We start from the raw sequence: 27,734 nt of genomic DNA on the forward strand, positions 1-27,734 counted from the left end.
ATTTATGTCTTTTCTAAAAACAAATAAATACTTAAACAATAATGTGTGTTTGAAACATCTTCCTGTCTTCATTATTCCCAAAAATATACACAAGCGAGAGATTAAATCATCAATTTATTTAGATTCCTTGAAAAACTACGGCAGAAAAATTATGCATTTATATACGATATGTCAAGGTCAGTAGTTGCAGATATACAGAGAAGTATTCCATCCAATGTGACTTACATTATATTCATGATATAGAGATAAATCAATATACTAAAAATCTAAACCAGTAGACTAAGTTCTTTTTCATACCGTATATCCGTTACGTATAAATTTATCTGCATGTGTGCGTGTGACGATGTCAACATTCCACTTTTTATAATAGCAGCTTGTCTTTTAATATTGCTATTTTGGGTTATCGTCATTTTTCAGCGCATGATAGGCAATATATGGCAGTTAGAATGACCGGTGAAGGAAGAATTTGGGAAAACCCGGTAAGAACCACCGACCCACGGGAAGCTGCTTGCTAGCTTTATCATATATCTACATTGTTCGAGCCCGAGACTCGAACCTACGCGGACAAAGGTGAGATGGCAGTGATTAGACCACTATCTCACCCAGGGCCTCGCTGTCTTTCAATAAGTCAGACGAAAAGAAAAATGAAACAGTCCCTACTTTAAATGATTATTATCATTGTCAGCAACATTTTCATTGTCACCAAATCAGATAGTCGTATCCGCAAGAAACAGGAATTAGGTTTTTTTTATTAAAATAACGGCTGATATTAGGAATTCCTTCATGCAAACTCTGATACTTTGATTTTAAAAATCGTTTTTGCTAAAGCAAGAAAATAATATTTAAAAAGGGACATATGTGTTATTGAAGAATTTAAAATGGAAAGTAAAAAAATATATATTGGTTGGTATTATCCACAACATTTGTACAGCATTTAATTCCAGTTGAATATTACACAAATTTCATTTCTACACAACTATATTACTGAGAGACTGATATTATTATTCCATAGTAAGCTTAATAAGCTATTCTCACTTTCTATGTTTCTATTTTTATTGAGACTGAATATTTGTACAACGATTCCTCAGAGCTACAAATATTGTAATTAAGAAGCTTTGCTGCATCTTTTTAAAACTGAGTAAACTAGTATTAAAGCAAATGATACGCTGTCTGAGTAAAGATTAGGTAAAAATTGACCATAGGGTGTACAGTGCATGATATAAAAATTCGATTGAAATAATTGAATCAAGATTTCTGCTCACTCGGGTATATAGAATTCTGGTGATACTGATTACCAAACAACGGGTCAATCACTCAGATCACGTCGGAAAATTGCAGCAAATCAAGATAATAAGGTTTTTACAAAAATGAAAACTCTAATTATCTTAATAGATTAATTACATTTCATTCAGACTTCTATTCTGTGTTTGTAGCTGTCTGCAGAAAAGTTTTGTTATTCCCTTATCTTACATAATTGTCAATTTGCTTGTCTTATTTAGTGAACAGATTTGAATGTTTTAGATCAAGTCTATATATTGTCTCTATTATAACTACTTCTTTTCGATTAGGACATTCAGACATCTCGAAAAAGTATATCATGACTTCCTTTATTACATACAGCCTTTCCGTGACATCTGATCTTAATGTGCATTTCTTCTTCAAGTGGTGCGCTTATTTACAAAAGTGATGTTACAAAAGAACAAAACATGCACACATTCCAAAAAAAAAAAAAACAAAGACCCCCCCCAAAAAAAAAAATCCCACCAGAACAATGTAGCTTGTACGACATCCAAGCTTCCAGACTAATATTCCATCAATGATAAGAATGTGGATACTGTTGGGTGTTAGTAGTGAAGTGGGGCACCCTAGCCTCAATGGAAATTAGCATTACAGGACCCCTTGGGCAAACCTAGCCTCAATGGAAATTTAACATGGGAAAAAATCATGGGCAAACCTAGCCTCAAGGGGAATTTAACATGGGAAAAAATCATGGGCAACTCTAGCCTCAAGGGGAATTGAACATGGAAAAAAAAATATATTGGGTCTGTTGAGCGACAAGGGAAAATGGAACAGGGTCGGGACCCTATTTTATTAAGGTCCCGACCTGATGGGTCCATGAAAAGGGAACATACGAAAATTGAAACAGGGAGGGGTCTCTATTTTTTTTTTTTAAAAAAATAAAAAATAAAAAGGGGTAGGCAATGAAAGTCAAGATCTTTTCGAGACCTATGAATGGCTCTGAAAAGGGCCTTTGGTTTTATGTTAATATATCCTTAATATTATATCGTGGATAAACACCCATGTATCTATTTATAGCTATAATCAGCTTAAATTCCTATGAAATCTCACTATCTATTTATACTACAACTTGTGGGTTATTCCTTTGGAAAATCCCACTATCTTTTTATAGCCTCAGCTTGAGTGACGTTCCTGTTTATGAACTCTAATACATATGTATAGCTACAACCTGTGGAAATCCCCAAGCCTATATTTATCGTCTCAAAATTTCCAGCGTCAGTGACGTCACTGTACTGAACACTAGGGGATAAAAGACAACAGTGTTGCAAGTGGCTGACCTGAATATGCGCTACTGTAGGTAGGTAGGTAGAGTGTATTTGATAGGGATAAAGTGAGTTTTATAGGAACAAACAGAGATCAATACACACACACACACACACACACACACACACACACACACACACAAACAACGTACGCGCACAGACATACGCGCGCGCGCACACACACACACACACACACTATAAAATGGATAAAATTAGTAACTACTTACAATATAAACTTGTGTGACGATCGTGGATAAATACCTATGTATCTATAATCAGCTGAAATTCATATGAAATCCCACTATCTATTTATAGCTCCAACTTCTGGGTTATTCCTTTGGAAAATCCCACTATCTTTTTATAGCCTCAGCTTGAGCGACGTTCCTGTTTATGAACTCTAATACATATGTATAGCTACAACCTGTGGAAATCCCCAAGTCCATATTTATAGTTTCAAAATTTCCAGCGTCAGTGACGTCACTGTACTGAACACTAGGGGATAAACGTCAACAGTGTTGCAAGTGGCTGACCTGAATACGCGCTACTGTAGGTAGGTAGGTAGAGTGTATCTGATAGGGATAAAGTGAGTTTTATAGGAACAAACAGAGACCAATACACACACACACACACACACACACACACACACAACGTACGCGCGCAGACATACACACACACACACACAATATACTATCCACACAACGTCACTAACGCATACAAACCCCAATATACTATCCACACAACGTCGCTAACGCATAAAAACCCAAATATACTATCCACACAACGTCGCTAACGCGTACAAATCCCAAATATACTATCCACACAACGTCGCTAACGCATAAAAACCCCAAATATACTATCCACACAACGTCGCTAACGCATACAAACACCAAATATACTATCCACACTCGGGAGGAAGAAGGAAAAAAACAACCAAATATACGATCTACACAACGTACCCGAACACACACAAACACACAGAGGGAAGAGGAAAAAACAAACCCCAAATATACTATCAACACAGAAGGGAGATAATACAAACCCCAAATAAACTATCCACACAAACGTACGCGAACGCATACAAACCCCAAATATGCTATCCACACAAACGTACGCAAACGCATACAAACCCAAAAATATACTATCCATACAAACGTACGCGAACGCATACAAACCCCAAATATACTTTCCATACAAACGTACCCGAACGCATACAATTCCCAAATATACTATCCACACAACTTCGCTAATGCGGACAAACCCCAAATATACGATCTACACTCGGGAGGAAGAAAAAAAAACCAAATATACGATCTACACAACGTACGCGAACACACACACACAAACACACACACACACACAGAGGGAAGAGGAAAAAACAAACCCCAAATATACTATCAACACAGAAGGGAGATAATACAAACCCCAAATAAAATATCCACACAAACGTACGCGAACGCATACAAACCCCAAATATACTATCCACACAAACGTACGCAAACGCATACAAACCCCAAAATATACTATCCATACAAACGTACGCGAACGCATACAAACCCCAAATATACTTTCCATACAAACGTACCCGAACGCATACAATTCCCAAATATACTATCCACACAACGTCGCTAACGCGGACAAACCCCAAATATACGATCTACACTCGGGAGGAAGAAGAAAAAAAACAACCAAATATACGATCTAGACACACACACACAGAGACACACACACAGACACACACACACACAGACACACACACACACACACAGGGAAGAGGAAAAAAACAAACCCCAAATATACTATCCACACAGAAGGGAGATAATACAAACCCGAAATATACTATCTACACATGAAGAGGAAGAATACAAATCCCATACCTACTATCCACACGGAGGTGAGATGTAAATAAAATAAACCCCATATCTACAATCTACGCAGAGGGAAGAAATAAATAACCCAATATACACTATCCTCAAAGAGGGAAGAGGAAAAAGCCATAATATACTAACCACACAGAGGGAAGAAGAAAACCATTATACACTATCCACACGGAGTGAAGAAATAACCCTTTATATATACTATCAACATAGAATGAAGAAAATAACCCATTATATTCCATCAACACAGTGAAGAAGAAAAAGTTTTTTGAAAGCACCTAAGCCCTCACCTGCAATGACCAACTCTGCCAAGCACCTACACCCCACCCCACCCCCAACACTACAAAACCCATTTAACCCGTTATTTTATGGCATCAGTGTGTGATCTAGGAAACATCAAGACACAAAATGATGGATGAATAGACTGACTATTGTTCACCGACTTGCATGCCTAAAGAGCGTGCGTGAAGGAAAACATCCTTTCATTTCAATTCTAACTAAAACATGTTCCAGAGGGATAGAGATAGGTGAAAGAGCACAATTTCATAAAGTGTGAGTAAAAACAAATCACGCCATCCTTATTATAGAATGTCAAGACTAAGAGACACTTACGTTTTCTTTCTGGTATATTCTCTTACAGAAGGTAGTATGAAATTTCACATCAGGGCCAACGCATCGGCTCACCTTGTCAATTTTTCCATTTCCATGTCTTTACTGGCACAAGTTCTTCATCATCTTCAATTTCTTCTTCTTCTGAATGTTAGTTTGTTAGTTCAAATCCGTGTCAGCGATTTCGAAGACGACATAACTGAGCTTTAATCAATGCTCTATTTATGCCACAAAACCACGAGTCCTGATTCACGCCAAAAGAAATTTCGTTCGGTCCATAAAAAATAGTATCACATCTGAGAAACGCAAAAACGAACTTCCAGAAAACTGAGAACGACCGCTTACACCTACAACGTAAATTTATGAGTTCAAGTAGTGCGTAAAACTTAGTCAAATTAAATTTTTATGGTCAAGACGAAACGATCTCTTTTCGAACAAGAAAGCAGACACCAAGCGACAATGGCGATCCGTGTCACACAACACTTTTCAAAATGTATATTATCAGAGGTTTGTTCTAGCGATCTGCACGGTTAAATTAAATGTTGATGTATTTTGCAATAAGACGGACACAATTTCCATGGGATCGCCCATGGTACGATTGTTCGTGCATTAGTTTAATTTTTTTAAATATTTTTTTATATAAATCGCCTATAGGATAGACCCAGTAAAGCATGGCCATTCTCGTCACTGTCTGAATAGCTAGTCAAGTCAATTCGAAGTGAACGCGGTAAGAAAATAAGTATAGCCAATGAAATGGCTTACAACGGGTGATGCATTGTTTTGTTCTAGGACTGTGTGGCATAATAATCCCTATGTTCTTGCGTTGTTACCATTACAGTGCAGACAGACTGAAATGTGAACTTACAAGCCCTCTTTGTGTGTGTTGTACCATTTCTTCTTACCACAGCAAAATACTAAGCGTCACAGTATTGGTTCGCGTTTTCAAGCTGACCATTTTTTTATATCTCACTTAAACATTTAAACATAAACACTCACACTCACATCGGTAGAGTCAGAACAGACGTGTTACAGTGTTGAAGGGCATGTTATCTTTTTTTTCTTCAAACTAATAAATTTGGGGTTTGTATGAAGTAAAGAACCGAAAGTACAGTGAACCTCAAGGATGATGACCCAATCTGTCTGTCTATTGATGCGTGTATTTACTTAAGAAGAAATATGACCTCTAAAACACAAAGAGATACGGCAAGCATGATTAGAATGAACACAACGATGTTTTCCTTCACGCCCGTGTAATTTAGAGTTTCAATCGTCTTTGAAGACAAACTTGGTCTCCTTTTGTAGGGCTTGAAATAATAAAAAAACTGAAAAATCTTAAGCACTTTGCTATAGATAATTTCATCAACAGACTAAACAACATAAATACCGTTACAACAATAGAAAGCCTTAAATCTTCTATCAAAAAGAAATGCATCAAAAAATTAAAGATTAACGATAACTAACCAATGAAACCGAATTTAACAAAGGCAATGACATGTGAAGAAATGCCTCTCACTTTGGAAAGGTAGGCGAATGTACTCTGTCATGCACCATCAACTTGAAAAAAATTATAAACAGAGAGAAACCTGAATTCAAAATTCAGTTGTTTTTTTCTTCAAAATTGTTTCGTTTCTTTTTTCTTTTTATGGAACAAATCTAAGCACTAATATAGAGTGGAAAAGGGAAAATGCACATAAAAGCTTTGATATTTCTGAAAAAATGAGGGGATATTCCTCACGTTCATAACCACCTATATATGCTTGGACTTATCTGTGACTTATCCACAAAACAAGATGTACATATTTCTGGTCAAGCTGCAAGTGTGTGCGTGTTTTTGAAAATGGTTAAAATTGGATATACAATTTTCTCGTGACACTTATAAAGTGAAGAGTCTGTGCAAGTGTCAAAAGGAAAAGTCATATAAGTTTTGTATTTTGTACGGCTTGTAAAGATTTCCACTTTAGAAAATGTGAAGTATCACAAGTTATCATCACAAACAGAAGTGGAACATAGGGGCTTGCAAGAAAGAAAATAACCCAGACAGTTGGTGTCATCAAGAGTACTAGAGATGGTACCCGAACTTGCTTGCTTGCTTACTTGAATTAAAGTGATTTTCGCTCTAATGGAGCATGTATCACTGGTTTAATAACGCACCGCGTGATTTTTAATTACTCCTGGGAAAGGAAAGAGAGCCTCATCCCCCAGGCTTTTATGTACTCACAGACTATTTTTAAATTTAGCCACTCAGGTGTAGGACTAACTAGTCCTTAACAACCTGACTGAAAGGCTTTAAACATGAGTGGGAATTGTCTCACCACACACTCATTTTTCTGTCCGAGCGTGGTAAAGGAGGAAAAAGGTGCTCAGCAAGCCAGCCATGGATGTTAAGTACTCACCAAAACGCTAGCCCGTACTTATTTCAAATAAAGTCCCGTTTTTGCTAATGGACAGTAAAAAGTACCAATAATGTGTTAACCACCTGTGCAATTAGTTCAAATATAAAGAGTCTGTTAAATTTCCTACTTCCTAACATATCTGTCTAAGAGTAGTTCTTAGTGTACATAAAAATAGCCATACTGATCTTATTTAAATTATTATGTCTAAGCGACATATACCAGTTTGGTCACTGTTAGGCTTAAAAAGTTTGTTGCGGTGTTCCAATGGGTCAAGTTTGTTTCGAGAATAGTTTAGTCAAGGAGGGATACCAAGCCAAATATGGTTCCCTATTTAATAAAAAGCAATCTTTTGGAGCCCTAAAAAAGGCTGTTTTTTCTGTTAGAAGGTAACACGTCTCTCTTTTGCTTTCACGTTCTATCCCGCACTCCTAGTCTCATGATTCTTGATATCAGGAAATGCGTAGCCATGATGGGCGGCAATGTAAGCAGCGGCTTCTACCAGTTGACTGAGGGGGTATCCAGTGTAGGCTTGTCTGTAGAATTGGGGAAGAACTCTGACCCCTAATCCCCATTGAGAAGGTCTTGGTTTAAAGGTGTCTAGAGATTTGTAGGCAACGTATTGTATGGCTCTAATAAACTGCCCTGCTTTGTTGACGTCATACAATGCTTGATCTAGCCGCATTTCGGTGTACTTCTCAACGAGGGTCAGCGTCCCCCTCCTCCTCCTCAACCGCCTCAATTTCATCTTCTGGTTCTGATACTAATTCTTCAGTTGAGGTAGATAGTTTCAAATCCGCTGCTATGGTGTCTGTCGCTGTTATTGTTGTTGTGGTTGTTCTTTCAGCTGAGATTGCCTGTAGTATCGGAGTGAGAAAAGAACGTAGTGCCTCCGATAATTACATTTGAGTTTGCCATACCGTTTGTCTAACATAATTGGCCCTTTGTTTTGCCACCACTCTTTCCGGGGCGGGTTGTTTGTTAGGTATAGTCGGCTGTTGACTAGATGTTATTTGTGTTCTCGAGGTGGGTGGAGTGCTAACTGGCTAGGTCTGCATTTCTTGCTCCCGCTGCTGTTGCGTATATTTCTTCCCTCCACACCGAGTTCTGGGCCTAATTCTTTTAATTTCGTTGTACCCGAACTTACATTATCCATATTATCACCAACAACAAAAAACGCACAGACCTAAAAGAAACACTCACTCACTTTTTACAGAACATTACTATTTTTAAAATTTTGATAAGCGACGGAAACGAAGGACTTAGAGTCACACTTTCTAACCAAGATAAAGAAATCATGTGCTGATAGACTCACTTCTGTATTTTTTCTTCTAACTGACTAACATATCATAGGCAATGGAATGTTATTTCTTTTCGAGAGTATGGGGTAGCCCTGAAATTTTTTTTTTTTGGGGAACTTGAAGCTATGGCGATCGCTTAGGTTATAAGATGGCGACCTCCTCTGACGACAGACTTTCTCACAGGATAAGGTCTGCATCTTCGGAAAGAGAAGAAGAACTCTTTGGTCTCGATACAACTGTTGACAAAGCCTCTGTCAGGTTCATGCTGCTGCTGCTGTTGCTGCTCTCCCTGCTGTTTATGAAGTCTGTACTTCTCCGTCCATTCTTCTTTCTCCTTCTTGAATTCCTCCTTGAAGAGCTCTTCTTTCAGGTCTTCAGTGACTTTCAACATTATGATATTGTCTATCTCTTCAGGTCTCGGTATCAGACTTGTCATGACCCTATGCAAATTCACATAGGCTTCGTTCAACTTGGCTAATCTTGAGCGCATCTTCGTAAGAAGATGAGTCGACAATGGATGGGCAGACTGGAGACTGCCCCGTATTTATTGTCAAAGCGCGGACGTGAAGGAAAACATTACTACACGGTTTTCGAGTCGAACCGTTCAAATAGTGTTATGGGAGGGATAGAGAGAAGTCAAAGAGCATGAATCAGGATACCTATAGTTAAACAAACCACAAAGGCATTTTTTCTTCAAAACACATTTTTATTCAAAATTACTTAACACTAACAAACAACTCTAACATTTTTAACAATAATCCAACAATATAACATCAAATATTTTTTTCAAATGACAAACATTTTTTTTCAACTAACACATTATTTTGGACAGGGCTGACAACGTTGTGAATGAAATTGTGATTTCCACTGTTGTAAGTCATTAGACCATTGATAGACACTACGTTTCCTAGTTAGAGACAAAAGATAAGCATACTGGTCACAAAACCACCGATGTACTTTCTCATCGTTTCTAGAAGAATGACGATCAAAATAAGTCACTAAATGTTCTAAAGAATAGTCCAGACTACGATGATGCAGAAAATGCACACAATATTGTCCACACACCAAGGAATATGTGCCTTGTTATTTCACATTATTGAATCGTGTTGTCTCGGCATTTCTTCTCATAAAGTCAATGATATCGTCTTCCAAAGGGGGCAATTCCTAAGAATCGAAATATTCCACACATCCTTCTTGAGGAAAGTAGACGGCTACCCAGTGGGTTCCTGGGAGATGACTGTCGTCCGTGTTGATCACATAAGCTTGATGGTTTTGAGGTGTGCGATGAGGGAGTTCATCTTTAGCACAGACGACAGGATTCCAAGAAGCAGTGTACGAACTGTGGTTCAAAAGGTAATAAAGTTCCCAGGTATCCCTGTTTTGTGTGGGTTTTTTCTTCACAGGTAATGATAAGTGATCAATTCGATCCTGACTTTTTGCTTGAAAATGTCTGACAAGTAACCGTTTCTTCGCCTTGTCTCCCAACTCTGATCCAAGAGAGCTTCGATGCGATGGATCTCTTGAGTTGTTAATGGAGGACAATAATGTTCACGCAAGCCTTTATACCACTGTTGTAACACGTCTTCTTCCGAGATGAGACTCCAAGCTTCGTCCAGATATTCGTCCAATTTTTCTTCTTGACTCAGCATCAGGCATTTATCGTGTTGAATTTGACTGGGATGATCGTTATGACATCCATAGCAATCTTTCTTGATCAGTTCCTCAATTTTTTTCTGTCAAGACTATAGCATAACAGGAAACTAAATGTGATTCTTGTTCTGGCCATCTAGACTTCATCATGATGACTTCTTCGTCTTTGTCTTGGGGTTCTCCTTCCTCAGGATCTTCACATTCCATGTCCAAAGAATCCCTACTATATAAACATTGATAAAAGTCTTCCATGACTTCTAATAGTCTAGAATGACTTTTCTCAAACTGTTGGGTTATATCGTATTGTCAAATTCAGCATACAGGATGACGTTCACCGTTCTGCAAACTGAAATTCCACACGCATCTGGCCGGATTTTATAGGGTGAAAATGTCCCTCGTCGCTGTCTTGACTTTAAATTCGTTAGAGAACCGTTTTCGAAAATGGAGTTTCACTGTAACTTTCCCTTTGGAGAATGGAATATTTTGTCCCAGATCTCCTTTTATAGCAATGTTGACAGTGTCTAAATACGACTTACTGACGGGCAAATAGTGAGGATGTACAAATTCACGGTGTACGTGATAGGTGTTTGCACCTTCCTCGTCATTGTTTGTGGTACTATCCACTTTGAAAGGAATGACACGCAGTAACGGCACAGAGGTGTGTCCCACCACGTTGTACTCCACCACATCGGAATACACAAAGATCAAATTAAGTCCTTGGTTCAGTTCTACCGGGTTTCCAAAAACTCTGTAAAAATCCATATTACTGTTGATCTTGGGGCTCAAATTGTTTGTGACCATTTCTGCATGTCCACCCAAAATTTCAAACAAACTACCATTGAACCTGAGGGACAGTGTGTCCGTATCTTGAAATTCGATCATGAGACGATGAGCCACTTTATGGTACTCAATCTTCACACTTTTTTTGGCTCTGTTCAGTGCTTTGCCAAAGGCTAAGTTGAACCTGTCCGCAATAGTGTCCACCAAATGTTCACCACTAAAATAATAACCTGAAGGAATTTTCAAGGTGTAGATAATGAAGGCTGGATTGTTGGCTGGTCTTGTGTCCCCTAAAAACCCGATTTTATTGATTTCTTCCTCCAATTGGGCATTCAGGATTTCCACCTCGAAAGTGTTTTGCTTTTCGGTGATGTTTTTGAGTTGTGTTGGGTGAATGATTTCCACTAAAGCCACTTCCAAATGGGCTTCGTGATCTAACTGGATGGTCTGAGGTAATTTGACCGTGTAACAGCACAACGTGTTCTTGGGAAACACCTCCATGGAACTGTCACTGGGTAAGGTTAAGTAAAATTGGTTGTTATTGCTCATAATTCCAGAGTTTTGTGGCTCTCCGAGGTGTTACTGGAAGTCAGAGGAGTGTCTCCGCCCAAAATAGGGTTGTTGTTGGAGTGGTGACTGGCACTGACACTGGACACAAGGTTCCCGTTGTTCCCGTTCGAGGAGAATTTCAGGGAGGGATTAGGAAGCAGGTAACCGATGCAACTGCTCAATACAATGGTCCACAATTGTTTGTCTCCTTGTTGCAAACTCAAATTGGCAATGGCTGCACCGATGACACAATACACCACGAAGGTTTGGCAGAAAAAGACGATTTGCGTTTTAGGCACACGTTCTCCATACCACACCCATAAGGGTTGTTTTTGTAAATCTTGCAGAGAAGAATTGGGTGAAGGAGTGATCGCAGTAGCTCAATCTGTGTGAAAGGGAATGATGGTCACTTCATTTTATAGTCGATGACGTGCGAAGCGTCGATCCAAGAATGAAAACTGGGCGGATATCCTTTCCAACGTACTTTGACTTCTTTGACCACTTTACGGTTTCTGCGTTTGACAATGCCTTTGATGTCGTACACGTCGTCTTTTTTGGTGACACGACTTGATTTGAAATAAGTACGGGCTAGCGTTTTGGTGAGTACTTAACATCCATGGCTGGCTTGCTGAGCACCTTTTTCCTCCTTTACCACGCTCGGACAGAAAAATGAGTGTGTGGTGAGACAATTCCCACTCATGTTTAAAGCCTTTCAGTCAGGTTGTTAAGGACTAGTTAGTCCTACACCTGAGTGGCTAAATTTAAAAATAGTCTGTGAGTACATAAAAGCCTGGGGGATGAGGCTCTCTTTCCTTTCCCAGGAGTAATTAAAAATCACGCGGTGCGTTATTAAACCAGTGATACATGCTCCATTAGAGCGAAAATCACTTTAATTCAAGTAAGCAAGCAAGCAAGTTCGGGTACCATCTCTAGTACTCTTGATGACACCAACTGTCTGGGTTATTTTCTTTCTTGCAAGCCCCTATGTTCCACTTCTGTTTGTGATGATAACTTGTGATACTTCACATTTTCTAAAGTGGAAATCTTTACAAGCCGTACAAAATACAAAACTTATATGACTTTTCCTTTTGACACTTGCACAGACTCTTCACTTTATAAGTGTCACGAGAAAATTGTATATCCAATTTTAACCATTTTCAAAAACACGCACACACTTGCAGCTTGACCAGAAATATGTACATCTTGTTTTGTGGATAAGTCACAGATAAGTCCAAGCATATATAGGTGGTTATGAACGTGAGGAATATCCCCTCATTTTTTCAGAAATATCAAAGCTTTTATGTGCATTTTCCCTTTTCCACTCTATATTAGTGCTTAGATTTGTTCCATAAAAAGAAAAAAGAAACGAAACAATTTTGAAGAAAAAAACAACTGAATTTTGAATTCAGGTTTCTCTCTGTTTATAATTTTTTTTCAAGTTGATGGTGCATGACAGAGTACATTCGCCTACCTTTCCAAAGTGAGAGGCATTTCTTCACATGTCATTGCCTTTGTTAAATTCGGTTTCATTGGTTAGTTATCGTTAATCTTTAATTTTTTGATGCATTTCTTTTTGATAGAAGATTTAAGGCTTTCTATTGTTGTAACGGTATTTATGTTGTTTAGTCTGTTGATGAAATTATCTATAGCAAAGTGCTTAAGATTTTTCAGTTTTTTTATTATTTCAAGCCCTACAAAAGGAGACCAAGTTTGTCTTCAAAGACGATTGAAACTCTAAATTACACGGGCGTGAAGGAAAACATCGTTGTGTTCATTCTAATCATGCTTGCCGTATCTCTTTGTGTTTTAGAGGTCATATTTCTTCTTAAGTAAATACACGCATCAATAGACAGACAGATTGGGTCATCATCCTTGAGGTTCACTGTACTTTCGGTTCTTTACTTCATACAAACCCCAAATTTATTAGTTTGAAGAAAAAAAAGATAACATGCCCTTCAACACTGTAACACGTCTGTTCTGACTCTACCGATGTGAGTGTGAGTGTTTATGTTTAAATGTTTAAGTGAGATATAAAAAAATGGTCAGCTTGAAAACGCGAACCAATACTGTGACGCTCAGTATTTTGCTGTGGTAAGAAGAAATGGTACAACACACACAAAGAGGGCTTGTAAGTTCACATTTCAGTCTGTCTGCACTGTAATGGTAACAACGCAAGAACATAGGGATTATTATGCCACACAGTCCTAGAACAAAACAATGCATCACCCGTTGTAAGCCATTTCATTGGCTATACTTATTTTCTTACCGCGTTCACTTCGAATTGATTTGACTAGCTATTCAGACAGTGACGAGAATGGCCATGCTTTACTGGGTCTATCCTATAGGCGATTTATATAAAAAAATATTTAAAAAAATTAAACTAATGCACGAACAATCGTACCATGGGCGATCCCATGGAAATTGTGTCCGTCTTATTGCAAAATACATCAACATTTAATTTAACCGTGCAGATCGCTAGAACAAACCTCTGATAATATACATTTTGAAAAGTGTTGTGTGACACGGATCGCCATTGTCGCTTGGTGTCTGCTTTCTTGTTCGAAAAGAGATCGTTTCGTCTTGACTATAAAAATTTAATTTGACTAAGTTTTACGCACTACTTGAACTCATAAATTTACGTTGTAGGTGTAAGCGGTCGTTCTCAGTTTTCTGGAAGTTCGTTTTTGCGTTTCTCAGATGTGATACTATTTTTTATGGACCGAACGAAATTTCTTTTGGCGTGAATCAGGACTCGTGGTTTTGTGGCATAAATAGAGCATTGATTAAAGCTCAGTTATGTCGTCTTCGAAATCGCTGACACGGATTTGAACTAACACTTCAGGTTTTGTGTGAGGCGATACGGTACATCATTGCCTTTTACTTTCTCAAAGAAATCGTTTCATCTTATTGCAAAATTACATTTGACTAGGTTTCATACGCAGCAGGTCCTTGTATATAGGGAGAGTGTCTTAGCGTCAGAGTATTCATTCCACTCTCAAACGATCAAGAAGATGGAAGAGTCAGCACAGATCGACCTGCTGGTCAAATATTTGCTAAAAGTCATACGAAAGCATAATTCACGTGCGAAAGTGGCAACAAAACTTACTCTTTTGGTCGTTGATTTGATGAGAGTCATACGAAAGTGTGTAAGTGCTAATGAAGTTTGCTATATCTGCAAAGGTAAATGGGTATTTGTCTCCAGAATACCTGCTTCGTCTAAGAAAGAGAGACAAAAGTCAAGATACCTAATATCGTTGTCGGGAGAAAGGACACTGGGATTCAGAGTGCCCTACGAGAAAAGAGAAGAAACAGAAACAAAACGAAACAGAGAAGAGGGATTCAGAAGAAGAAGAAATTGAAGATGATGAAGAACTTGTGCCAGTAAAGACATGGAAATGGAAAAATTGACAAGGTGAGCCGATGCGTTGGCCCTAGTGTGAAATTTCATACTACCTTCTATAAGAGAATAGACCAGAAAGAAAACGTAAGTGTCTCTTAGTCTTGACATTCTATAATAAGGATGGCGTGATTTGTTTTTACTCACACTTTATGAAATTGTGCTCTTTCACCTATCTCTATCCCTCTGGAACATGTTTTAGTTAGAATTGAAATGAAAGGATGTTTTCCTTCACGCACGCTCTTTAGGCATGCAAGTCGGTGAACAATAGTCAGTCTATTCATCCATCATTTTGTGTCTTGATGTTTCCTAGATCACACACTGATGCCATAAAATAACGGGTTAAATGGGTTTTGTAGTGTTGGGGGTGGGGTGGGGTGTAGGTGCTTGGCAGAGTTGGTCATTGCAGGTGAGGGCTTAGGTGCATTCAAAAAACTTTTTCTTCTTCACTGTGTTGATGGAATATAATGGGTTATTTTCTTCATTCTATGTTGATAGTATATATAAAGGGTTATTTCTTCACTCCGTGTGGATAGTGTATAATGGTTTTCTTCTTCCCTCTGTGTGGTTAGTATATTATGGCTTTTTCCTCTTCCCTCTTTGAGGATAGTGTATATTGGGTTATTTATTTCTTCCCTCTGCGTAGATTGTAGATATGGGGTTTATTTTATTTACATCTCACCTCCGTGTGGATAGTAGGTATGGGATTTGTATTCTTCCTCTTCCATGTGTAGATAGTATATTTCGGGTTTGTATTATCTCCCTTCTGTGTCGATAGTATATTTGGGGTTTGTTTTTTTCCTCTTCCCTGTGTGTGTGTGTGTGTGTCTGTGTGTGTGTGTGTCTGTGTGTGTGTCTCTGTGTGTGTGTGTCTAGATCGTATATTTGGTTGTTTTTTTTCTTCTTCCTCCCGAGTGTAGATCGTATATTTGGGGTTTGTCCGCGTTAGCGACGTTGTGTGGATAGTATATTTGGGAATTGTATGCGTTCGGGTACGTTTGTATGGAAAGTATATTTGGGGTTTGTATGCGTTCGCGTACGTTTGTATGGATAGTATATTTTTGGGTTTGTATGCGTTTGCGTACGTTTGTGTGGATAGCATATTTGGGGTTTGTATGCGTTCGCGTACGTTTGTGTGGATAGTTTATTTGGGGTTTGTATTATCTCCCTTCTGTGTTGATAGTATATTTGGGGTTTGTTGTTTCCTCTTCCCTCTGTGTGTTTGTGTGTGTTCGGGTACGTTGTGTAGATCGTATATTTGGTTGTTTTTTTTCTTCTTCCTCCCGAGTGTGGATAGTATATTTGGTGTTTGTATGCGTTAGCGACGTTGTGTGGATAGTATATTTGGGGTTTTTATGCGTTAGCGACGTTGTGTGGATAGTATATTTGGGGTTTGTACGCGTTAGCGACGTTGTGTGGATAGTATATTTGGGTTTTTATGCGTTAGCGACGTTGTGTGGATAGTATATTTGGGGTTTGTATGCGTTAGTGACGTTGTGTGGATAGTATATTGTGTGTGTGTGTGTATGTCTGCGCGCGTACGTTGTGTGTGTGTGTGTGTGTGTGTGTGTATTGGTCTCTGTTTGTCCCTATAAAACTCACTTTATCCCTATCAGATACACTCTACCTACCTACCTACAGTAGCGCGTATTCAGGTCAGCCACTTGCAACACTGTTGACGTTTATCCCCTAGTGTTCAGTACAGTGACGTCACTGACGCTGGAAATTTTGAGGCTATAAATATGGACTTGGGGATTTCCACAGGTTGTAGCTATACATATGTATTAGAGTTCATAAACAGGAACGTCACTCAAGCTGAGGCTATAAAAAGATAGTGGGATTTTCCAAAGGAATAACCCAGAAGTTGGAGCTATAAATAGATAGTGGGATTTCATATGAATTTCAGCTGATTATAGATACATAGGTATTTATCCACGATCGTCACACAAGTTTATATTGTAAGTAGTTACTAATTTTATCCATTTTATAGTGTGTATGTGTGTGTGCGCGCACGCGCGTATGTCTGCGCGCGTACGTTGTTTGTGTGTGTGTGTGTGTGTGTGTGTGTGTGTATTGGTCTCTGTTTGTTCCTATAAAACTCACTTTATCCCTATCAAATACACTCTACCTACCTACCTACAGTAGCGCATATTCAGGTCAGCCACTTGCAACACTGTTGCCTTTTATCCCCTAGTGTTCAGTACAGTGACGTCACTGACGCTGGAAATTTTGAGACTATAAATATGGACTTGGGGATTTCCACAGGTTGTAGCTATACATATGTATTAGAGTTCATAAACAGGAACGTCACTCAAGCTGAGGCTATAAAAAGATAGTGGGATTTTCCAAAGGAATATAACCCACAAGTTGTAGTGTAAATAGATAGTGAGATTTCATAGGAATTTAAGCTGATTATAGCTATAAATAGATACATGGGTGTTTATCCACGATATAATATTAAGGATATATTAACATAAAACCAAAGGCCATTTTCAGAGCCATTCATAGGTCTCGAAAAGATCTTGACTTTCATTGTCTACCCCTTTTTATTTTTTATTTTTAAAAAAAAAATAGAGACCCCTCCCTGTTTCAATTTTCGTATGTTCCCTTTTCATAGACCCATCATGTCGGGACCTTAATAAAATAGGGTCCCGACCCTGTTCCATTTTCCCTTGTCTCTCAACAGACCCAAGATTTTTTTTTTCATGTTCAATTCCCCTTGAGGCTAGAGTTGCCCATGATTTTTTCCCATGTTAAATTCCCCTTGAGGCTAGGTTTGCCCATGATTTTTTCCCATGTTAAATTTCCATTGAGGCTAGGTTTGCCCAAGGGGTCCTGTAATGCTAATTTCCCTTGAGGCTAGGGTGCCCCACTTCACTATTGGTGTTTAAATACTGTTCAAAATAAATAAAAATTAAATGATTATCGTTTCTACTGAATTTACATGCCTCGAGAACGATGATGAGTATATGGTGTACTTTTACTTACTTATTTATGTATTTATTTATTGTCTCGGTTTTATTTATACAAAAATGCGAAAAATTGGGACATTTTCTTTCTTTTGTCGACTTCAAGTGTTCTTTTTTAATAGTTCTGACAAGGCTTACAATAAAAAAACTAGATGTCCAATAGTTCCAAAAATGTGTAAAGACTAAATAAATAAACAAATTAATGGAATTTTCAGAAAGTCTAATTTGGTCATATACATACAAATATATGTAAGACTATTAAATTTCTTTTTTTGTTCTGTCTCGAGCGGTTTATACTTAATCTTGGTAAAAATGTTTTATTTGGTTTTTTATATATAAAATGTCCAATTCCAAACAGTTTGAAAATGTATCTAAAAACAGAGGGCTATAATGCCCTGAAAATCTAATACGGTCATCTACGTAAGCATACAAAAATGCTAGCAAAAATGCTTTTGTAAATGTTGAGTGGTTCTTGCCATTGTTGTTAAAAATCTCGAGACAGACAGATCTACAGAAAACAAGTGAAATTCGTTCTAATTGTTTATATACATATGTGCCTGCTTCGATCAGACTTCATTGCTCTTTCATCAGAGTGGAGCATACGTTTTTCAAACAAATATAGTTTCTAAAGTTGAGTCATGTAATAGACTATTCAAAACACATAGACCTTAGTGGATACGATTAAACTTCTCATTGTTTATGTGGATTTCAGTCTAATAACTGAAGACATACACCTTAATATTTGATAGAATCTTATTTCTTTGCATTAATGTATCATTTGATAAATAAAAAGAATTAAACATTGGTTTAGTTATATATAGTTAATATAATGTAATGTATGGCCATTAACATACCTTAAGAATACGTTGAGAGAATTTATGAAGTGTGTGTGTGTGTGTGTGTGTGTGAGAGAGAGAGAGAGAGAGATCATTTTGAGACGATCCCCTATTCTAACGAAATGGATATACATCACGTACCACTGTCTACACTAATTCTCTTCAGTGGTTTGACGAGCCTATAAATAAAGAGGGGTGTCGGGGCTCGAATGATTGATGATTTTTTGTGTCTTTTCTTCAGATTTTGGTCTTACGTGGAAATAATTTAAGCAAAAGCAAATTAATACCAAACTTAAACTGTATTCTTAGTATTGCAATGAATATCAGTTAGGTTCGGAAGGTTGTAGCAGACGCAAAGGATTGCGCAAAACGCCCGTGTACCTTCTCATTTATAATGGCGCACTTTAATGACATGAGTAGATAAACATTTTAATATAGACAGCTGAAGAAGTGTGGCTTAGCCGCCACCGTCAACAAGTAAGTTAAATTATGTTTATTCATAACAATCTCTCTCTCTCTCTCTCTCTCTCTCTCTCTCTCACACACACACACACACACACACACACAAACACACTTAGCGTCTACCCATTAGAGAGACAAGGCAGTTGCCTGATCGGAGTGGAAATAAATTCAAGCAGCGGCAGGTTTTACAGTATGAAAATCTGGATTTGATAAAAAATATTTTCATGTTGCATTAAAAAAAAACACTCGTTACGATTGTCGTATTATTTAAGAGATTACCGGTCTTTAAAGGGTTTGGTTTTTAAGGCTTTATGCTTGGACGGGGGTGGGGTAGTGCTGTAACACTGAGAGCGTCTTGGGGCTGCAAAATCATAAATCTGTCGCCACAAACAGACAGACAGACACACACACACACGCGCGCCTTGACGTATTGATCATATTTAATGAAATATAGATATTATTTCTGATTAAAGAAGACAGTGTGTGTGTGTGTGTGTGTGTGTGTGTGTGTGTGTGTGTGCGTGTGTGTGAAAGAGTCATGAGTTGTGTCGAAATAAAAATTGTGTAAGATCCAATTGGAATTAAATACTGTAAAAATGTTGCGGATAATACCAACCAATATATATTTGTTTGACTTTCCAGTTTAAATACTCATCAATAATACTGATGTCCCTTTTATAAAAATCATTTTCTTATTTTAGCTGACACTATTTTTAAATCAAAGTATTAGAGTTTGCATGAAGGAATTCCTAGTATTAGCCGTTATTTTTAAAAAAAATCCAGTTTCGTGTCGATACGACTATCTCATTTAGGTGACAGTGATGATCATCGTTTACAGTAAGGACTGTTTGATTTTTTTTATTTATTAAAAGACACCGAGGCCCTGGGGAGCTAGTGGTATAATCACTGCCATCTCACCTTTGTCCGCGTGGGTTCGAGTCTCTGGCTCGGACAATGTAGGTATGTGATAAAGCTAGCAAGCAGCTTCCCGTGGGTCGATGGTTCTTACCGGGTTTTCCCAAATTCTTCCTCCACCAGTTATTCTAACTGCCATATATTGCCTATCATGCGCTGAAAAATGACGATAACCCAAAATAACAACATTAAAAGACAGCTGCTATTATAAAAACTGGAAATATTGACATCGTCACACGCACACATGCAGATAAATTTATACGTAACGGATATACGGTATGAAAAAGAACTTAGTCTACTGGTTTAGATTTTCAGCATCTTGATTTATCTCTATATCATGAATATAATGCAAGTCATTGGATGGAATACTTCTCTGTATATCTGCAATTCCTGACCTTGACATATCGTATATAAAATGCATCATTTTTTCTGCCGTAGTTTTTCAACGACTATAAATAAATCGATGTCTCAGTGTCTCGCTTGTTTATATTTTTGGGAATAATCAACACTGGAAAATATTTCATACACACATTATTGTTTAAGTATTTTTTTTCTTTTACAGAGAAGGTTTATAAATATGATTTAAAATAGAGAAGGACCCGCTATACAGTATATATTGGAATGTCAGGGCTCATCTCAAAACAACGTTCTCTCTGTGGCTCTCGATCTCCACAAAATAACTTAAGAAAAAAACTTGCCACTTGCCTGGTACTTGTCGTAAAGTTACCTAAATGGTAAGGGAAACCTTGGAAAAAAACGTGCTTAATTCTCTTTAGCGAAACATCCTTAACCACGTACGAATATCGTAAGTAAAACATTAAGAAAAATTTAGGCGTACGTTGTTTTGTGAAACGGGGACCTGGTCCTTCAAGAACCGTGACGTTGTCAAAATGGCATTGTCCAGAATTCCTTCGAATAATTCACTACAGTTCCAGAATGATATTATAGTCCAAATAATGAACACTTTCTATTTCCATTGAACAGTCCAAACAGATGTTTTTTCCTCTCGAATAGTATCTAAGTACAACATAAAACACGTCTGCAGACTTTCAACAAGAACACAAAAAACGTGAATAACTCCAAAATCGGAATGAAACTGATTCTCAGCCCTCTCTTTACATACATGTGACGGATCAAACTAATTAGCCTATTGGTGTGACCTAGCCCAAGCAATGGGAAGTTACTGAATTCTTCCAGAAACGTTGAAACCCCGTCAGCCAACGACAAATTAAATCGAAAAAGGCGCCATTTAAGTCTTATTATTAAGATTATTATTATCAATTGTGATTACATAAGTAAGCTTCTGTTTATAGATCCTATGTGACACTAAATGCAGGTCACGTAGGCAAAATTTAATTACGGATATTCGGTATAGTTTATAACCATGAATAAAAAAATTACAAATATTAGATAAAATCATGTACCAGGAGTTATATATATATATATATATATATATATATATATATATATATATATATATATATATATATATATATATATATATATATATATATATATATATATATATATTAAAGAAAATGTAATACTATGCGGCTCCATTTTCTTCTTGTAAGTGTTGTGAAATAGTAGAGTTGTTGATGAATAATTTTGAACTTAGAAAATGAGGATAGACGTACAGTAAGTTGGCTCTTATAAGACAGTTATAATATTTTGTTCTAATTCATGTTCTGTTTTCCTGCTGCTGCTTCTGGTGGTGGCGATGATGACGTTGATGTTGTTGTTGATGATGATAACGATGATGAATAAAGTGATTAATTATCTTATGTTCACTGAATAGTACGTATACATTTACTCCTAAAGCATAGACTTGACAGAACTGTCTTTCCTGATGCTCAAAACACGTTTGTATATGTTAACAGTGTTTAATTAATTTTGTTTCGTTTATGTTTTTGGGGTAATTTAATACTTTGCTATGTTCTTAGTACCCAATTACTAGCTCTTAGAGCCTCTAAATGCTTCTTAGCAGTTCTTAGTGATGTGTACCGGGACCCTCCAAAAATGTCCACGTACTTTAACATTGAGTTTGCGTATGTACTTTTCGGAGGCGTGTAAATAATGATCTTCCAAGGGAATATTGATGTATAAGGAATCAAATAAAGTGAATAATTGCCATTTAAAGGTATGTACAAACAAATTCTAAAAAATGACACCCATTACTAAAATAGTCGGTGTTGAACATCTACATGACCTTGTGACCTTTACTATCCGTTGTTTTCACGTGGCGTCATCACAATTGTGCACTTCCATATCCGATATTTTGATTCCCTAGCCACGCAAACCTGCACCTAACAACATTGTTCTTACCAGATAATGATGAAGGTACGTCTCATTTTGTGCGACAGGATATCCTAATATATCACATTCTATCGGGCATGTTAACCGCACGAGACCGAATTTGTAACTTTTCACCTTTTATCATCAAATAAAACAACACTGAAATTTCAACTATCAGTTATTCTTTCATAAACAAATCGATCCTTTAATAAACAGACGCATAAACAAATGGATTCACAAACAAGTATAAACTTTAATGATTTTCAATTTTCATGGGCTGAAATTAATCATTTGGTTATCGTACAAGTTAAAAAGCCAATCGTTAATATATAATTTCAAATTTCTAAAAGCATTTCCAGACCACTCCGTTTTGACATCGACACGAAGTCATGTTCCGTTAGACACATGTTTCATTTTAATACACTGAAGATGAAACAACATATTTAAACAGTTCTCGCTTTCACACAACATCATTCTCCATCGATCGTCTCCGCCACAAATACAATAATTGACCATACTAATTAAAATTGGATTGTCAGCTGTGTTTGGCACAAGCACCTGCTTTCGCGACAAATATTGCTGCAAGTTCTGACATGATACACATGCTATGAAATCTTAATCCCTTAGCTGATATTGTATCCCGAAGATCATTGTCCATAAATATTCTTTTCAGATGATAATCATAGAAATGATTTGTTTTTGTTTGTTAAATCACAATATTGTCTGTTTGTCAAAAATATCTGCATTTCTGGTTGATAGCAATGTGCATGATTGTTTTCACCTTCACTATTCGTCTTTCGATATAAGCCGGTTAGCTTCCCGCTTTTTATTTTGTCTTTCCTGCTATAGGGGCACTTTATTTCAAGTATAATCTCTGTATCATTTCGATGAAGTAAATATCATTATGGACAATTAAATCAGATTTTTGTCTTGAATATATCTAATGATTGGTATCTTAGGGAATCAAAATGTGGCGCAAGGTGCACTCGCGCTGCATTGTGGGAATTTGCGTAGATAACCGTGACGTCTGTGAAAACAATCGATAGTCTTATACGTTGGTCTTTATTCCACTTTCCATTCACTCGAATAAAGTCCAAGCGGAATAAAGGTCGGGATGCCAGAATGCTATATATGATAAAGCCTATTTGCTTTTCATGCTCAGATATAGTAACTTCTGACTAAGATTAGTGACTTTAATTTATAAAAAGTTTTCCTTCTTAAAAAGACACCTCCCAGCCATATGTGTAAAAAAATTGGAAGGATTCTAATGTGAATTTGATTTAAACAATGGAGGTAAAAAAATATAGGGGTAATAACATACTTATATTACTATCGGAATATTAGATTTTTAGAATTTGAACCAATATAAATATTCATAAGTAATGTTTTTCTCAACTGTGTTGAGTACATTCATCATTATCATATCGACATATCATTTGTACTGAGTACATTCATCATTATCATATTGACATATCATTTGTAGTGAGTACATTGATCATGATCACATTTAAAGATCAATGGTATTGAGTACATTCATCATTATCATATCGACATATCATTTGTACTGAGTACATTCATCATTATCATATTGACATATCATTTGTATTGAATACATTCATAATGATCACATTTATAGATCAATGGTATTGAGTACATTCATCGTTCTCATATTGACATATCATTTGTATTGAGTACATTCATCATTATCATATCGACATATCATTTGTATTGAGTACATTCATCATTATCATATCGACATATCATTTGTACTGAGTACATTCATCATTATCATATTGACATATCATTTGTATTGAGTACATTCATCATTATCATATCGACATATCATTTGTATTGAGTACATTCATCATTATCATATCGACATATCATTTGTATTGAGAACATTCATCCTGATCACAATTATATATCAATTGTATTGAGTACACTCATCATCATCATGAATCATGCAATATTTTATAATCATATCGAATCCGAAATTTGAATTTCAAATTAAAATTTCTAATCATTTCTCAAAATTTACAACCTTTAAAATAAAGATTCTGGGAAAAATTATGTATGGTTATAGAGTTAGGATGTAAATAATTTCCAAGTTATGGCCCAGGGACCAAGTTGCTGAGTATGAGGCTGGACAGTGTGGTCAGTGTCAATGTATAAATTTGTTTGTCACATTCAGTACGAATGTTTATGGCTAAAGGGTGGTGATTCATTAGTTTCCAAGTTATATAGTGATGTACCATGGACTTAATCTCATTTGCATGTACTAACTATATTAAGGGTTGTATTAGCCCAGAAAATGCATATATTGTTATGTGGTTGGGATCTTATTACTTTTTATGGTATGACACGAGGGCTAGGTTGGGGGGTGGTATATAAAGATAAAGGGCTAATGCAAGGGTCACAGTGCTGTTGTCTTGACACTTTGACAATTCTTAGACATGGGAGAAAAACAACTATGAACTTAGCAGCATTTAAAACTAATGTTAAATCTCAGAGTTATGGCACATTTCCAGGGGCCATAATAAATCCCAAAGTATTATCTACATTGCCCATATGACTATTATTTTCCCAAGCGTATTTGTGTCTAACTCTAACAACGTTGGAAGTGTTCAAGGAAAATACACACATATATATGTTTGGACGAATTGTTAAAATAACGACTGACTTGCAGTGAGGAAAATATATACATGCATATTTTATTAAATTGTGGATGAAAGGACACTTATCGTAAATCTCCAAGTTTGAAATCACTGAAAAGATGTTAAAATTCAAAAGTATAACTTTCTTTGGTTTAGTATTTTATGGCACAGCAAAATATGTAGATTATTTACTATGAAGGCAATGGAATAAAGTGCTTTATCCAAAGACACATCATGATATCTGACTTCGGCTGATGAGATGGTTGGATTCAAAACCATGTTATTTGGTTTACAAGCCTGACATGATAACCATTGAGTCACTGTGTCATTAGGTTCATACGTTTGGCATGGTGACCATGGAGACACTGTGGCATCTGGTTTACACGTCTGGCATGATAACTACTGAGATACTAGCATTTGGTTCGTAAGTCTTGCACGGTAACCACGGAGACAATATGGCATCTGCCTCCTTTAGTAACCGTTTATGACATGCTTGGTGAAACATTTTGAAAGAAGAATTAAAAATGGAATTTATAGCAACTAAAACCTGATCAAAATTGAATTCAGCAGATGCATGCTTGAAATTGATAAGAATCTGAAAGGGGTTGTTATGATTGAATTGCTGAAAAAGTTCAAATTGGAGATCAAGGTTTTATGACATGAAAACGTTTTTTTTTTTCCTGATGGGGTCTTTGAGACAAGCAACAAAAAGTGTCGAAATTGTGTGGCCAGAAATTTTATATTCGACTTTTGTGTATGAATAGTAAGAATAGTTGATTAATTGTTGTACTAATTCTTCTAAACTTTAACAGAGAGTGCGTCCATTACATATTAGACATTGGTCAGCAAGGAAGCCACTGTAATTGTAATAGAAGAATCACACTTAAAGAAAATAATCATTTACCCCTTCGGTGGCCTAAGTGGTTAGATCGTCATCCTCAGATGCGGAATGTAGCGGGTTCGAACCCTGGCCGCGGCATGATTCTTCAGGTTCTAGACATCACTATAAACTGCCACACTGCAGATATAGTAGCGATATGACTAAAATCGCTAAAGCTGTGTTAAAATTTAAAAGAATTAAACACAAAAGAGTATTCAGATTTAATCTCACATTAATCTATTAATTTATGCACATAAACACATTGTAAATACATACTGACAAATTTAAATGTGGCAGGTAATGTTAAAACCCATATTCGTATATTCTATATTTTGTATAAGCCCACCATAAGGCAGAGAGTATAACGTTATGAAATCAGTCTGTCGGCTCAGTATACTATTTTGTTTCTGCACAATAACTCAAGTTCTCCATCATCTTCCATCACCAAACTTTATAAAAACCAATGCCTTACATCTGGGATAAGAAAGAAGTCTCTGTTTTTGGATCAAAGATCAAGATCGCATTGACTGAATGAAGAAAAGTGGTTTCCACTTAATAACCTTAGTTTTTCACTTCACAGGCATTTACCTTCACTTAAGTTTGGGCTGACATCCACCGTGTGGACGGTTTTGACTTTGAGTAAGATAAAAGCCTATTTATTTTGGAGTCAAAAGGTCGAACGTCGACAGAGCTCTCAGTATAGCATGTCTCCAATTTCTGTTGCATGTAAATGAGACACAGACACACAATTGTCTAATGTCACAGATTGCATGCAATGGATACACACCATTCTGTGCAGGACTCATTTTTATCAAACTCCTTAGTTGATATGTGTGTAGTACCAGTAGAGTTTAATAATTATATACACATCTACTGTATTCATGTCCTCTTTACATTAGAAGTTGTCCGTGACTTTTGTGACATTAAGTTGGATTATCACATCTATGTAATTGGGGATATTTATGCTTCTTTATTAAAACTGACCACACATTCATATCACTGTCAGCATTCACATATTTTATACGGTATATACAGGGATATTTTGTATAGCAGGGCAGCGTCATAAAATATTTTTTAAAATAGCTCATTATCGTTATAAAAGAAGTCAATATATTTACATAGTATTATTTGCTCCTATGTTATAGTTTGAGTATAAAACTCATTAGTCTTTGAATTTAAATAAACATTATCCTGGCAAATACACGATGTTCCCTTTCTTACTTGCTTAAGAAAAGAAAAAGTCATAGGTAGCACCTATTTAAGGTTAAGTGAACAAGCAATTTTGTTTTCTTGCTCAATGTATGCTATGGAAATAAAATGTGGGTAAGGTAAAATTTTCATTCGTGAAAGTTTCCTTGTCACATATTTCAGAAAATAACAAGAATGGCAACAATTAAAACTGCAACGGCAACTGCTATTACTCTTCCTACTATAAAAATAAAACTAATAAATCGTACTAGTGCCCCAGTAATTGGACCCCCCATCTCATCCATGGGTAACCAAGTAGATCTGAACCAAAATAAAGCAATATGGACAAATTAGAATTCGATTCTGCAATGTCAACCCAAGGTTATGAAATATTTCTACTCCCCCCCCCCCTCTTTGTTCCTTC

The 27,734-nt window shown here is 36.8% G+C and overlaps 1 long non-coding RNA gene across 1 annotated transcript in view; it reads right to left on the reverse strand.

Moving 5' to 3' along the window:
* The window catches only part of LOC149776964 (uncharacterized), a 35,789-nt gene that overhangs the window by 4,881 nt on the left and 3,174 nt on the right, over positions 1–27,734 (reverse strand). Inside the window, exon 2 of the long non-coding RNA XR_016416144.1 lies at positions 26,147–26,298. This is a non-coding gene — a long non-coding RNA (uncharacterized LOC149776964). The remainder of the gene's footprint in view (positions 1–26,146; positions 26,299–27,734) is intronic.

This window comes from Sinohyriopsis cumingii, chromosome 18 (assembly GCF_028554795.1).
Source record: "Sinohyriopsis cumingii isolate HCF-2022 chromosome 18, ASM2855479v2, whole genome shotgun sequence".
In the NCBI taxonomy this organism is placed as follows: Eukaryota; Metazoa; Mollusca; class Bivalvia; order Unionida; family Unionidae; genus Sinohyriopsis; species Sinohyriopsis cumingii.